A 16,042-nucleotide genomic window follows, 5' to 3' on the forward strand; every position below is an offset into this window, starting at 1 on the left:
CTCTTGATAGGATCTGCTACTAGATGAATTCTTATAATTACTTCCCGAGTAACTATTGACTTTAGCACATAATTTAATAGAAAATATTCATATTTTTGTTTAAAAAAACCCAACAACAACAACATCAATGTAAGAAATTCTAATGTACTAATTATTTTATTTCAATTAATGTGAAGATATGGGACAACATGTCTCCCATATTAGGCTCTAAAGCACTTTTTCGATGCAATCCAATTTTAATAAAATTAAAAATATGAATATATATATATATATATATATATATATATATATATATATATATATATATATATATATATATATATATATATATATATATATATATATATGTAAAGTATATATAAATACAAATAATATTATTAAGAACGAGGATAGATTCATTTAACTTTGGATCTACCAAGTTACAAGAGGAATCAAATCTATCAAGGTATAGATCTTTCCTCAAGTTTTGCACTTAAAGAGAGGTTTGCATCTTGAGAGATTTGATCCCTCTCGACGCTTGCTAGATCCAATGTTAAGATGGATCTATCCTGGTAATAAATCACCAACAATGTAAATATTTAAAGATTTAAAGATATTTTATGAAATTATATTTTTTTGAAATAAACAATTTATAAACTATGATTAATTAGATTTAGTATGAAGGATTTAGAACCGTATTGTTATCCTCTTCACTCAAAAAAAAATCTTGAAAGTGATGTGTTAGAACTTTTCATGAGTATATTATTATAACGACCTTTAGAATTAGGTTTACTGCCATATTTGGAATAAGGATAAGTAGTTACTATATCTATCTAGAATATGCATTCCGTGAAATAAAATTAATTCACACAAAATTAAAGTTAGAAGTAAACACTCATGCACTTAATTTGGGGGAAATGGTGTCGTTGTCTTTATAAGAAAGTACAACATTTTGTTGATATAATTATTAATGGTTTTTTATAGTCTTGTAGTGTGTAGATTTTGTAATTGGTTTTCATAATACATCTATCAACAATGAAATTTTTGGGGAATTTCCATTTATTTAATATACTTATTAATTTGACAAGAATTATGATCTCATAATGAAAATTTTATCTCTAAAAAATCAATTTTCTTTGTGTCAATAATATGAAAAGCAACCTAGACTACTCAACAATGTTCTTATTCTTTTATTTCCTTCTAGGGTTTATGAATGTTAGGGTCTAAATAATGAGGGTTAGAAAGAAGATCACATATTTGACCCGACAAATCAACACGATTCCCTCATGTCTTGGCCTTTTGATCAGTCTCATGAACATCCCCTTAGGGATGGGTGAAACCCCCTCCTATCAAAATCTTGTCAATGATAAGGTTAAGAAGACATATGGTGACACGAGCTCTTCTAGGGGGAATAGAGGAAATGGGGAAAACCTAGTATTTGGGGCCCAATGGAAAGCTCACTTGAAAGGAAAATGCCTACCAAAAGCTGCCTGAAATCCAAAATTTGTTATCTTGGATAACAGGTTGGAACAATCCCAACAGTTTATGAAAGATCATGCATTGATCTGCAAGTTCGTGCGAATTAAGCCTAAAAAACGAGATATTGTGAAATGGATTCAGTTAAAGTGGAAGCTAAAGGGCTCAGTGGAATTAAGATTGAGGTAAAAATACTTCTTCACTGTCATTTTTACAGATCTGGAAGACAAAAGGAGGGTACTCAATAATGGCTCTTACTTCATGAATAATGTGGGTTTGTTTGAGATTTTGGGAGGAATGTTATAACTCAAAGAAAGAGAAGTTTCTCATGGATCCAATCTGGGTTCAGTTTTTTTTCCATACCAGATGATTTTTGGGAATCAGACAATTTGGAAGGAATTGGTAATTCCATAGGGTATTTTATAAAACTCTTATAGATTATGAAGAGGAAAGGGATGCTTCATATACTCAAATCTGTGTGTACATGAATATCTCAAAACAACTTCTGAAATTGATAGATTTGGAGTGTCATGATGAGATCTAGACTCAACCCTTAGATTACAAGCATGTCCCTATTAAATGTTGTCACTTCCATGAGTATATCCATTTTAAAAGGGACTACCCACTAACAATTTTCAAGCTTCAAGTTGTCTCCTATAAAAAGGGAAACACAAATTTTCAACAAGAAGGAAAACCCTCATGAGAGAAGGCAAATGTGTTGCTTAAGGTGGTTAGTGATGCGAACCTGTTTGCAGTTTGAAGCCAAGAAGGTCATTCTGGTGAAGTGATGGTAGATGTGGAGGGAAAATCATAGGAGCACCTAATGGAGGTTGAAGTACAAGTAGGCGATAAACCCTTGAAACACAAACTCATGTAGGAGCCAATAAACAATTTTGATCTTAAATAACTACTTTCCAATACAAACTCAATTCTAGGGGCTAAAGATAAACAATATAATTTGAATTTGGATGAGAAGACGATTTTTTATTTTCTATGTAATTGGGAAAGAACGGAGGAAAAAGAGATCCCAGTTTGAACAAATGCAACATTTCCTTCAATTGTAAGGTAACTGGAGGAAGAGTAATCCACAAAGGGAGGGAGGATCCAAAATTCAAATACAAGGAAGAAATGGTTAGCTCAGTTTCATAAATCCAAGGAGAAAACCACAAATGATCATAATAGAAAAGGGTTTAAGTCAACACAATAGTTCCTTCGAGAAGCAAGGTAATTTCTCTTAAATTATGGTCATATCAATAATATCATAGAGTATCTTATCCAAATAACTATATTTTCATCATGAATATTGTCTCTTGGAACATTTGAGGCCTAAATAGTAAAGGTAAGCAAAGATATTTGAGATTTATAATTAAGAACAAAAAGCTATGGATTTCATTATTTTAGGAAACAAAATTTTCTAGTTTAAACCTATATGATATTATGATTTGATGTTTGGAAGGGGAGTGAATCAATGGCTATATATTCGTGAAGTAGTTTTAGTGGTGTCACAGTGATTTGGGACCCCTAATGGGTTTCTTTCCAATACTGGCTATTCATTCCCAACAATTTGTTAGGACTATTTAGATACCTTGGATATGAAGACTTGATTTGGTTATCAGAATTTTATGGTCCCTCAATCCCAGGGAGAAAATAAGGGTTTCTTAATGATCTAAGAGACATGAAAATATTATTCCAGCAAGAATTTTGGATCCTTGGTAGAGACTGCAACATGATCTGGAGCTCGGAAGAGAAAAGAGGGAAATACGAAGAATGGAACCAACAACACTTTTATTACAAGAGCTTAAAATAGTAGATATGGACATAGTCAATGGCATTCAAACCTTGAATAACCACCGAGGTGGGTAACATTAGGTCACCTATCATCTAAACCATTTTTTTATATCAAAGGATCTTCTAGTGAAAGAATTATGTGGAAGTTGTGGTCCTACCAAGCCTAGGATCTTACCATTGACCTACTAGGTTAGAGACTTTATTTAAAATGGAACTCCACAACAAGTCATTCTGATTCAAGAACTTTTCGCTCCAAAATTAGGAATTTTCTCCTAAGCTAGAAGAATGGTGGCAAGATATTTTAGCTCAAGGGTATAGTCAAATGCAAATTGTTAGAAAATTAAATCACAAATAAATGGAACACATAAAATATTGTGGAAATAAAACAAAGAAACACATAAAACAGGAGGGACACATATATACATGGTTCACCCAATTTGGGCTATGTCCACAGAGAAACAACCAGTCCTTCCTTTTATATCCAACAAAATGAAGAGATACAACCTATAATAGATCTATTGTAATTTCCTCTTCTCTCTCACACACTCTCATATCTCTTTCTCGCTCAGTATAATAATACACAACTGCAATACAATTCCCTCATATAAAATGAGGGTTTCCTTATTGGGCAAAAAACCCTAAATTAACATAACTTCTATGATCAGATCATTTTCCTAATGAATGACCCATATTGGCTATGAAATTACAATATTTTACAAGGCAAATTTTCATCTATTTTTAGCTTTAGGGGCACTTCCCTCGAACCCTCACTGAGGGATCGCTAGCCCATGGACCCTAGTTGGTGAGGGACAAGTCCCCCCCGCAAAGAGGGGTGTACAATCTTCTTGGGGTATACACCTAGCTAAAACAAGACCTCTGAATCAGGATGATAATCAGGATCCACACCCAACAATATCCCACTTGGAAACTAATTATAGAAACTCCATCGTTGCTTCACTTGCTAGATAATGCTTCCACTTTGGACCAGGTTGTTTCTCTTCTTCATCGTCATACTTGAAGACCAATTGAAACTGAGAAAATCCTCAGTTTCTCCATGGTTACAATATTTTTTAGTATATTTGCAGGATTCTGGCTAGTGTGTATCTTTTCCAGCTTCAATTATCCATCTTCCAACACTGACCATATATAATAGTACTTGAGCTGTATATGTTTATTCTTGGAATGAAATGTTGTTTTATTTGCAATATGAATGACACTTTGGTTGTCATTGTATAACCTGGCCATCTCTTTCTTCTTGCCCAATTCATCCATAAACCTTTGTAACCAAATTATTTCTTTACTAGCTTCTATAGCAGCAACATACTCTGCTTTCATTTTTGAAAGTGCAACGATGTTTTTAAATTTTGAAACCCAACTGGTAGTTATTCCACCTATAGCACATGTTGTGTGGTACTCCTCCTATTATCTCTATCACCTGCCATATTTGCATCAACATATCCATGTAGAGAAATGTTTGAACCACCAAAGCATAATGATTGATTTGTGGTACCTCTCAAATACCTAAGAATCCACTTCAATGCCATCCAATGCTTTTTTCTTGGACTGTTCATATACCTACTTACAACTCCCACTACATGTGCAATATCAAGCTTTGTGCATACCATTGCATACATTAAGCTTCCAACTATTGATTCATATGGAACTTTACACATATAATCCAGCTCTTCCTGAGTCTTGGGACACATCTCCTTAGTTTTAAATGGCTAGCCAAAGGTGTACTAATTGGTTTTGCATTCTGCATATTAAATCTTTCCAACACCTTTTCTATGTACTCACTCTGAGACAATGTTAATTTGCGATTTTTTCTGTCTCTAGTTATTCTCATACCAAATTTGTTTTGCAGCACCCAAATCCTTCATTACAAATGAATTTACAAATTTTATTTTGAACACATTTATTTCCTGCATGTCAAACCCTGCAACAAGCATGTCATCTACATACAATAGAAATATAATAAAGTTGTCATCATTATTATTTTTAAGATAAACACAATGGCCAGAGTGACATCTAGTAGTGACATAAACCTGTCAAATTTTAGATACCACTGCCTTGGAGCCTGTTTTATGCCATACAAGCTATTCTTCAATTTGCACACTATTTTTTCCTTCCCTTTGACCTCATACTCTTGTGGTTGTTTCATATATATTTCTTCCTCCAAATCCTCATGGAGAAAGGTTGTATTTACATCTAACTGCTCAATATGAAAATTTTCTTCTACCACTAGACTTAAAATATTTCTCATTGAAGTCATTTTAAAAATGGGGAAAAAATTTCATCAAAGTCTATACCTTTCTTTTTTGCAAGCCCCTTCACCAGAAGTCTAGCCTTATACCTCTATTTACTTCCATCTTCTTCCTTCAACCTATAAACCAATTTATTCTGCAATGTTGTTTTACCTGCAGGTAGCTTGACTAAGTCCCAAGTTTGGTTATGCATCAAGGAGTCCATTTCTTGCCCAAAATCTCCTTGAACATAGTCATGAAAATTTCCCCTATCAGGTGTGGCATGGAATGAAGCCCCTGAATCTACCACCCAGACATCAATAATATTCTCTAATTAAAGAAACATGGAATCTTGCAACACATGACTTGTCACATAAGCTTCATGATTTTTCTCTTGTTTTCCATCTCCTTCTTTTCCCTTCCGAGATTTGTAGTCTTTCTTCAGGTGTAATTTCTTCCCGCATTTCCATCACACTATCCCGGATCTAGATTTGGATCTACCTTTTCTTTACTTACTGTGATTTCTTGGGCTCCTTCCTCTTTCCATTTTTCTGCCCCTAGTCTATGCAGTCAAAGAATTACCAAATGTCTCACTGGAGCTTTTCCATCACATTTCCTTGCTATGGATGGCACCAACAACATCATAAAACTTTAAAGTACTAGATCCAAATACAGAGTTACTAATATACATAACTAATCCATTCCAACTTTATGGTAATGAGCACAGAAACAACAAAGTCCTAACTTTATCATCAAAATTTACACCTATAGAAATTAACCAACTAGTTACCGTGTTAAATTCATTTAAATGATTAGAAACAAATCCACCTTTTGACATCTTCATATTAAATAAACGCTTCATGAGAAATACCTTATTTGAGGCCAAGGGTTTTTCATATAGTTTGGCCATTATCATCATTAAACCTTTTGCTGTTGTTTCCTTTGAAATGTTGAATGTTGTGGGTGCTGCCAGACACATCCATATTTTTCCTAGTGCCTTTCTATCAATAATCTCCCATTCTACATTTTTCATGCTCATCAACATCTTTGCTTTTCTACTCAATGGTAGGTAAAGATATTTATTATACAAATAATCCTTCATTTGCATCTTCCATAGCTGGTAGGTTTTTCCGTTGATTTTCACAACCCCAAACCTACCATATTTCATAATTTCTCCCATTCGAACTAGGAACCCTTCTTTCCTGTGAGTTTATCAGCGAAATAGACCTTCAACTCTGATACCACTTTTTATAAAATTAAATCACAGAGCAATGGAACACATAAAATATTGTGGAAACAAAACACAGAAACACATAAAACAAGAGAGACACAGATATTCGTGGTTCACCCAATTTGCGCTATGTCCATAGAGAAACAACCAGCCCTTCCTTTTATATTATCTAGCAAAATCAAGAGATACAACCTACGTCATATCCGTTGTAATTTCCTCTTCACTCTCACACAGTCTCGACCCTCTTACTTACCCAGAATAATAATACACAATTGCAATACAATTCCCTCATATAAACCGAGGGTTTCCTTCTAGGGGAAAAACCCTAAATTAACATAACTTCTCTTGTCATATCATCTGCCTAATGAACGGCCCAGATTGACTACGAAATTGCAATATTTTACAAGGCAATTTTTCATCAATTTTTAGCTTCTAGGGTTTTGCCCCCAGACCCCCCGCATGAAGGGGTGTATAGTATTCCTCGGTTATACACCTAGTTGAAAAAAGACCTTTGAATTAGGAAGATAATCAGGCTCCACACCCAACATAGACCCTATAGCTCAAGCTGAAATAGTTAAAATAGAGAATCAAACAATGGAATTAGCTGGAATTTGGAAATATGTTTCAAGAAAAGTGAAAACTTAAAGAGAGGATAAAAGCACTCCAAGCCTTCGTTATTCAAGAGGGACAAAGAGAATACTTAATTGAGGAGGAAATTAAGCTGATCCATGATCTCAAATCCCAAATAAAACTTGATGATATCCATTGACATCAAAAGTCGAGAGTACAATGGCTAAGGGAAGGCGAAAATAATATCTGATTTTTCCACAAATCCCTAGTTAAGCACCAGCATCATAACATGATCTACTCTTTGACCTCATGGGATGGATCTCAGATCATAAAGCATGAGGACATCAAGGATACTTGGTGTCCTATTTCAAGAATTTATTTTAGAGGACAAATTTGATAGGGAGGACGTCATACCAAGAATCACTTGGCACATTCAAAAATTGATCAACCCATATTAGAATGCAACACTAATGAGGGGAATATCCTTCAACAAGGTTGAATAAGTGGTCAAAGAGATACATAGTAACAAAGCCCTAGGTTTAGTTGGATTCACAACAAAAAATTTCAAGGTCTGCTAGCCATTTATTGGTAAAGAAGTACATGTTGTGGTAAAGGAGTCGATAAGTTTTCAACATGTATGGTCTACTCTAACTGTAACCTTTCTTTCTTTGGTTCCTAAGATTAACAATTATATTACTACTAGTAGCTTAGAATAATTGCTCTGTTCAATGTGATATATAATATTGTCTCCTCGATCATTGCAAAGAGGCTTAAACACTTGCTAAAGCACCTCATAAATCTTGAACAATCTGGCTTTGTCAATCGGCATCATATATTAGATGGAATTATTACTGCCCATGAGGTCATACATTCACTAAAAAAGAGTAGGAATCCTAGCATGGCCATCAATAAGGATCTATCCAAGGCATATGATAGATTGAATTAAAAATATTTACTCAGCATCCTAGTTGATTATGGCTTCTCCCCTGGTTGGATTCATTGGATCTGCTTCTTAATTTCTTCCCCTTTATTTTCTATTTTTCTAAATGGTTCTCCCTCTCGTACCTTCAAATTTTCTAGATGATACCAAGAGGATGCTCTTTCCCCTTTTCTCTTCATCCTAGTTTTTGAAGGGTTCGGGTGGTATATCAAAGGTGTAGTCGATTAGGGGTTTATAAAATGAATGAGCTATGGGGTCAGGATTTTCCCATCACTCATCAACAGTTTGTTGATAAAATTATGTTATTTGGTGAGCCAATAATTCAAGAGATACAAGTGTTGGACTGGATCCTCTCATACTTCCAAGAGGCCTCTAGCACTTTGATCAATGGGGAGAATTCAAGAATGTACTTCTTCAATACCAACATGTTGGTGCGAAGGAATCCAGCAAGGATTATGGGTTTTCAAATTAGATCCTTACCAGCCAAATATCTTGGAACTCCTCTTGTATAAAAATATTTGAGTTTCCTTAGGGTCCAATATCAAGGAAAATATCTCTTGGTGACTGGGTAATTGGACATTCATAGAATTGAATATTCCTAGTTGAATTATCATGTTAAAATTTGTGTTACAAGCTCTTCTAATTTATCAATTGTTAGTTCTTCCTACACCAAAAATCATATGCAAGGACATTGTCTCCAAATTCTAGAATTTTTTGTGGCAAGGGGCTCAATAGGATTAAAAATGGTCTTTAGTTCCTTCGGATAAGGTGTGCTTTCCAAAATGGGGAGGGGTATTGGCCTTAGGGACCCAATAATGCTAAATAAAATTATGGGAGCCAAATTATGGTGGAAATGAATCAAGGGAATCAAGGGGGGTCAAGGGTCATGGAAAAAAATATGGAATAGAAAATATAGTTTGGTTAATGCTCACGCTGAAAAAGTATGGAAATGTGACTTCCCATTTGGGTCATCGATATGGAATTTAGTGATGGAACAAATATTTTTTGTCCAAGATCACTTGTTTTGGGAGATTAGAGATTGTGGTATAACCAAGTTTTGGGAGGATTATTGGCAAAAAATATCAAGGCTAGAGAATAGAGAATAGCTAAGAGGCCTTAAGAAATATACTACGAGGGAATGGGCAATAGCTGTTGTTGATTTTTTGAAAGGGGTCACATCCCAAGATTAATGGAGAGAATGGAAAACTAAGGAGAACTAGAATTAAGATCGAATCCAATAGGAATGTCAGATTCTAGATACCCATTTAAAATATAGGAAATACAGGTGAAGCAGGGAGGGGACAAGCTTAGATGGGGCTATCAAAACCAGGGCATGTACACCATTAAAGAGGCTTATGGCCTTTTGTAAAACCATAAGGAACTTTCAAGGGAGCCCTAATGGTGGAGGATATGTGGAGGAAATTTATAATTGAAGGTATCAAGCTTCCTCTAGTTGATTGGTAGATGTAGACTCCTAACTTATGATATTTTGAGGCAAAAAGGTTATGAAGGACCTTATTGGTTCCAAAACTGCCAAGAGCAAGAGGATAGTGTAAAGCATATGCTTAAAAAATTTTCAAATATGGAATTTTGTTGGTCAAGGATCTGGAGACTTTTTGGCTATCTCAATCATTCTCCCAATAGTATTTGGGAATCCATTAAGTCTTTGTGCACTTCTTTGTTCAAAAATTGATTATGAATAGGGCTTGGGATTTCACCTTGGGACTCCTCTCATAGAACTTTTAGAAGGAACGCAACAAAATCATATTCAAGAATCTTAGGAGTGTAGGGGATGTTGTTTGGTAGTGAATGAATCATAACATTAAGGAAATGACCCTATCATAAAAGTGGGATAATGATGACTGGAAGGTTGAAGGTGAGGAAGCTCATGTTGGAAATATTGGGAGTGGGGTGAATCAATATTTGTCTTCAATCAGTTAATTTTGACTTCATAGAGAATTAATTATTTTTAGCATAAGATAAAGATAAAGAAATCATTAACACATATTGACGGTGCTAGAAATCCATCAACCAAGGGGGTCTCCCCAACATAAAGTCCCAATTAGACCTCACACCATTTAGATTAGGAGCCCAAACCGAAAATACAGTCGATGGCCATTACTCTAAGGATTTCTCCTTAGCTACAATTATCAACATAAGAGATTATACAAGCAATCTTTGAATCAAGCAAGTAAGTTGGCATTGTGAGGCATACAATTTCAATGTATATAAGATAGTTTCACGAAAGGGGAAAGAAAGAGTGAGCCTCTAGAAGAAAAGAAATAGTACCATCCTAAAAGAGACACACAAGAGCATCGAAGGAATCATTAGTTAACCTACAAAGTCATTCATAAGATAACAATGATCATAAAAGCAAGTAACAACGCACATTCAACAAGTTGTGTACCAAAAATTCGATGAAATATTTCATTTTCATTAATATGTGTTAACATAAACATACATCACAAACAATGAAAGAATAGTCTCACAATTATTCATTACATATGGATTAAAGTGCGCCAACTCTAAGAGCTTCATATATTAATTGAAAGTCCCAAGATACACGATTATAATGTTGCCACACTAGCCCCAACAGTGGAACATTAAGTCACCACTTTCTCCTCAAAGAATGATCTTCTCTCCTATGCCAAGCTAGAGAAGCCAAGGTGAAAAGTCCAAAGTCCCTTTCTCTTGATCTATGAGGGTGTATGTATAACAAATGAGGTGACTCTCCACCTCCATTGTGACTCTTGATCTCCCTCGTGACTCTTGAGCTCCTAGTATGAATTTTTGAATTCTTATGTGACCTTTGGACTTCTAATGACTCAAGACTTTATAGTGACTCTTCATATTCCATGTGGGACCCTTGGACTTCCACACATTTTACATTTTCTAATTATTTAAAATTACATAACTACACCCACAAATTATGTGGCAAACAAAATGACACACATGACTTTGTAATGACACTTGGATAAGCCATGACTTGGCAATGATGAAATGAAACTTCAGTGTAGAGTGTCAATGCCAAGATTTTCTCATTGCTGCTATGAATTTGACTTATTCATGATAAATATTTACTTGTTCTTCATCTTCATCCTCCAAAGGATCTGGATAAGTATCTAAACGTTCCAAGTCATCATGAGATGCCACCATTTTGTCATCAAGGAAATCTCCTAGTCTAACATCTTCATGCAATTCACTGATTGAACTTGGGATACAGTGCGGGATTGAGGAGGAGGCTCATGGATTGTGCAATGCATAGTTCTAGGCAGTAGTGACGAACGTCTAGTCACTATGACTACACAATGCACATTGGTTGATGGACTGGAAGACATAATTGCACAGTTGAGAGAGACAATGACACAGTAAGGCATGCTTGCTCACTGTGGTTGCGTAATGTGAAGTTCAGGGATGACTGAGCCAAGTAATTGTGTAATTTTGTAGGTCAAGGAGGAAGTGAGGCCTGATTGTTGACTCAGACTTCATAGTGTGTAATGGAAGATTGATTAGGAGAGATAATTACATAGTTTCCAGGGACAAAACGAAGAGACTGAGCATTATGATTGTGCAATGCGTAGTCCTTAGAGGTAGTGACTACACAATGCATATTTCATAGAGGAAAGGGTGGATGACTAGGGCATAACACTACGCAATGCGCAATTCAGGGAGGCAAACTGAAGTGGTTCATCGGGCAAGGTGCAAAGAGAGAAAGACTTCAAGAATCAACCAAGTGTGGGATTAGTCGAGTGAGAGATGAAACCTAAACATGAATTGAACATGAACTCACACTAAAAAACAATAAACCACACCCAAAATAAATATTCACCCATTGAAATGATAATAAAACAACACTTATTTCTAAGTGCGACAGTTGAAATGTAGCTTTGCAACACTTAGAATACAAGTTACGACACGAGTTTCGACTGCAACCCGAAAGTGTGCCAAGCTATGGGAAAGCATATAGAACATGTTCTTATGATATATGAGATCAACTAATGTAGAATAGTGTGTAGAGCTTCCTCTAGTAGTGCGCCAAAGTGCGACACATGAAGGAGTTGAAGCAATTGAAAGAGGCACTTGCAACAGTAAGATAATGTGAAAATGACACTTGCAAAAGCTAAAGGAAGTGAAAGCGACACATGCTAAAGCAAAAAGAAAGAAAAATAGAAACTTTTGAAAGTGAAAGCAAGCAACAATAACAGTCACAAAAGTGAAAGTGACTGACTTACAAAAGAGAAAAGTGCACTAAAGTGACATTTGAGGAAACTGACTAGAATGATGATACAATTTCCACTAAGAGTGAGTGAGACTTGTTAAATATTGTTTTGCATTGATTGTCAGCATGGATTGTGTAGTCAATGTCTCTAGAAACTATGCAAGCACTGTCACCAGAGATTGTACAAGAACTATATTCAAGGACTACGCATTCATCATCCACAAGGAGCTATGCAATCATTGTCCTTAGGCAGTATGCAGTCAGTGTTATCAAGATTTGTGCAATGGTTATCATCAAGGATTGTGTAGTTCTTGACTTTCAAGGGTGGAAATTGACTACTCGGCTTGCTAAAAAAGGGTGCTCTTGAGAATGCATGAAAATGGTAAGCATGTGTAAGAAAGTGGCTTCAAAACATACATTCTCAAAAGAAGACTTGATCACTTAGAAAACATCAACCAACCATGAAGCGAAAAAGAATAATCAATGAATGAAAGATCACAATATCACAAGGAGGCTCTAAAATTCGAGTGGAAGTGAAATTTTGGAGGGTGTTTGTCGTAGCGACAACAACACCATTTGACAAAACACAATAATAAGGATAATACACCAAATATTTTAGGTGGAAACCCTTCTAAGATAAAAATCGCCAGATACTTCTTAATAATTTTCTTCAATAATTTACATCAATTAGGAAGCTCCAACTTCCAACATTTTCAACTCCAATTGAAGGAGGCTCCAACCTAAAGAAGGCTCTAACACCCTAGTTTACTAGGTCCAACTAGAAGGACTCTCCAACACCATGGATTTATCAGCTTCCATTGAAAGGATGCTTCAATGCCTTGCATAGGCTCCAACCTTCCCTAGCACTACCTTACCACCCCGAAGTGTTCTCAATTTCCGACCTAAGGAAGATTCCACTCTCCTACCTTACACCACCCTACCACCCTATTTAACAAGAGAACCATGTTTCATATATTTTCATAGTGGATCTGCCTATTCTTAATATCAATACAAAAAAAATCTATAATACAATCTCTACTTAGTCAAATCTTCTTTTGTTCTTCAAGCTCTAGCTTCACAAAATTCCTGCGCAAGCTACATCAACATGTCATAAGCCATCAAGCCAAGCATTGAAATCCCTGACATTCACCAACTTCTCACACTAACCAAAAAACTACTATCAATACTATTCGATTTTAGAATATAAGAGCTCTGTCAGGTGCATTTCAAGAGTGGCTTTTCTCAAGCTACAATAACATCAAATATTTCTATGCATGTTGTAAAGCAAGCCTTTGTACAAAAACCTAGGACGAAACCACTAGAAATTATGGCCATAAGAAAACCTTAACTATTGATACATTCAAACCTTTGCACCTTCATTGCAGTTATATCACTTTCATTCTTGTCATATGAAACACCTGAAACAAACCCTGTAGCCTTGAACAAATCCTTAATAATCATACATCCTTTAGCCCTTATAAAAAGACAAACCAACGCATCTACAACACAAGCCCTAGTACATTAGTTAGTTCTACAATACGAAATTTGTTCAGTATCCAAAGAAAATTTTCTCTTGTAAAACCCTTAGTAGCATACTTAGACCTCTTAAGTACTCTCTCACACTTTCATATGACTTCACTAAAAAAATTTAACTCATTCACCAACAACATATTTTGATCTAGGGTATTTATGGTCAGTCATACATTCCTAGCAAACAATACTTTGTTCTTCAAAACAAGTAGCATATGTTATCTTCAGTTATACAACAACCAATATCTTAACCTTTCTCGCATAGCCATACACCATGCCTGCAACCACCTTTCTTAATAGGGATATGATCGATGCCATATGTTCAACATTTCAGTATTTTTCTAATGCAATCTCTTGCACAATCAAAACATACAAGAGTATATATACATGTATTTTTAGTACTCAGGTTTCAAAATTATTAGAATTAGGGAAAAAAGGAAATTTCCAAAATTGTCTATAGATATCAGTGATCTTCCATTGAGCAATGACAATTACTTCAATGTGCACACTCACTCATATATTAGCATGTGCTCAGGTTATTGGGTAAGTACTAATATATAATTCTTGTAGGTACCTATGTGCACAGATACATTCACCAAACTTTTGTAGTAAACCATAAAAATTTGATCCTTTTGTAGTACATTACAAGGTTCATCTTGGTGTTTATGCCATGGTGTACTTAATCATGTTTAGCCTCCTCTACTACAATATAATTATGATATAGGGAAAATTTATTTCAATTTGAGCAATGGTATAATAAATTACCTATATCCTGTGACTAAAAGATTCAACAAAGATGGGAACTCTTATCACAATCCTTAGTCGGCCTTGGATTAAAACTTTAGAGGAACATGAATATGTATAATGATCAAAAGTTATCATAGATTGTGTTATTGGAGCTCGATCCTGAGAACTTGCACAAAAAGAGATTTTGTACAGGATTTTCCATGCTTGAAACATTACAATACCTACAACATAGCCTTGATTTATCAGTAAATGAAGCCAAAAAATAAGACCAGCTAATAGCTTAATTCACCAAAAAGATATTTGTCTAGAGAACTGAATGGGTTGGTGATTCAATCCTGTAATTTCTCCTTTGCTTTTCTGTGAATACAAATCTATCCAGAAATATATTCCCTAAGAGGCTCAAAAATCTCGAAGAAGTATACTCTAGTTCCACCACAATTTTAGGTTTTGAAAATGAGTTGAATGTGCAAGATGTCTCAGTTCATCCACAACATATCACCTTAAAAACATATTGAATAACCCCAACAAAACCCTTAGGTAAGATAATCTCATGTTGCTTCAGAAGGATTGAAACGTTTAGGGTCTAAAACAATTCAAATTAGGGCTTTTATATACCATAGAAATTTATTGTCAAATGTTTCACATATACACTGGTAAGACCCAACCACAGGAGGTTGTAATACCAACCAATTTTTTCCGCATAAGACACTTAAAATAAATCACAGAAACATCCCAAAATAAGCTTAACGAACAAAATTAAGAACATGTGGATGTGTGCCTTAGACTAACCTTTGTTATCCCAATGAATCACCCAAAAAAAACGTTAATTCCCTATGGTTGTTGCTTTCGACTTGCTTCTTTATATTCATAGCCTCACAAGATCAGCGTAAGAAATCATAATGCAAGGAGGAAGGATACGTCCAAATATATATTGATTAGGGGCTTGATAGATAGGTCGACATGCCTATACAAGGATGAAACTGACCTCAAATTGGGCAAATAAATTTTGAATTTTAATAGGAGCCAACATCAAATTTAGGAGATCGTTTTCATCTTTAAATTTTCAAAGATGGAGCCAAAAACAAATTTATTTTTGAGACCTATTTCAATTTAATTTTTTGTCATTTTTTCTTGATAAAAAACCCTTCTTATTTTGAATTTGAGTAGTATAATCCCCTTTATTTTTAATTTCCTTCTAAAATATTAAATTTCTTGTAGGATCTCCTTTTGGGGTTCCTTGACCAACAAATGGATGCTTTGACCTTCTAAAAGACATATCTTGCAAATAGTGAGGAGCCAAAAGGTGTGACATATACCAT

This window comes from Pinus tabuliformis, chromosome Q (genome assembly GCF_031772625.1).
Source record: "Pinus tabuliformis cultivar Carrire ecotype Pingquan chromosome Q, CPIR1, whole genome shotgun sequence".
Lineage (NCBI taxonomy): Eukaryota > Viridiplantae > Streptophyta > Pinopsida > Pinales > Pinaceae > Pinus > Pinus tabuliformis.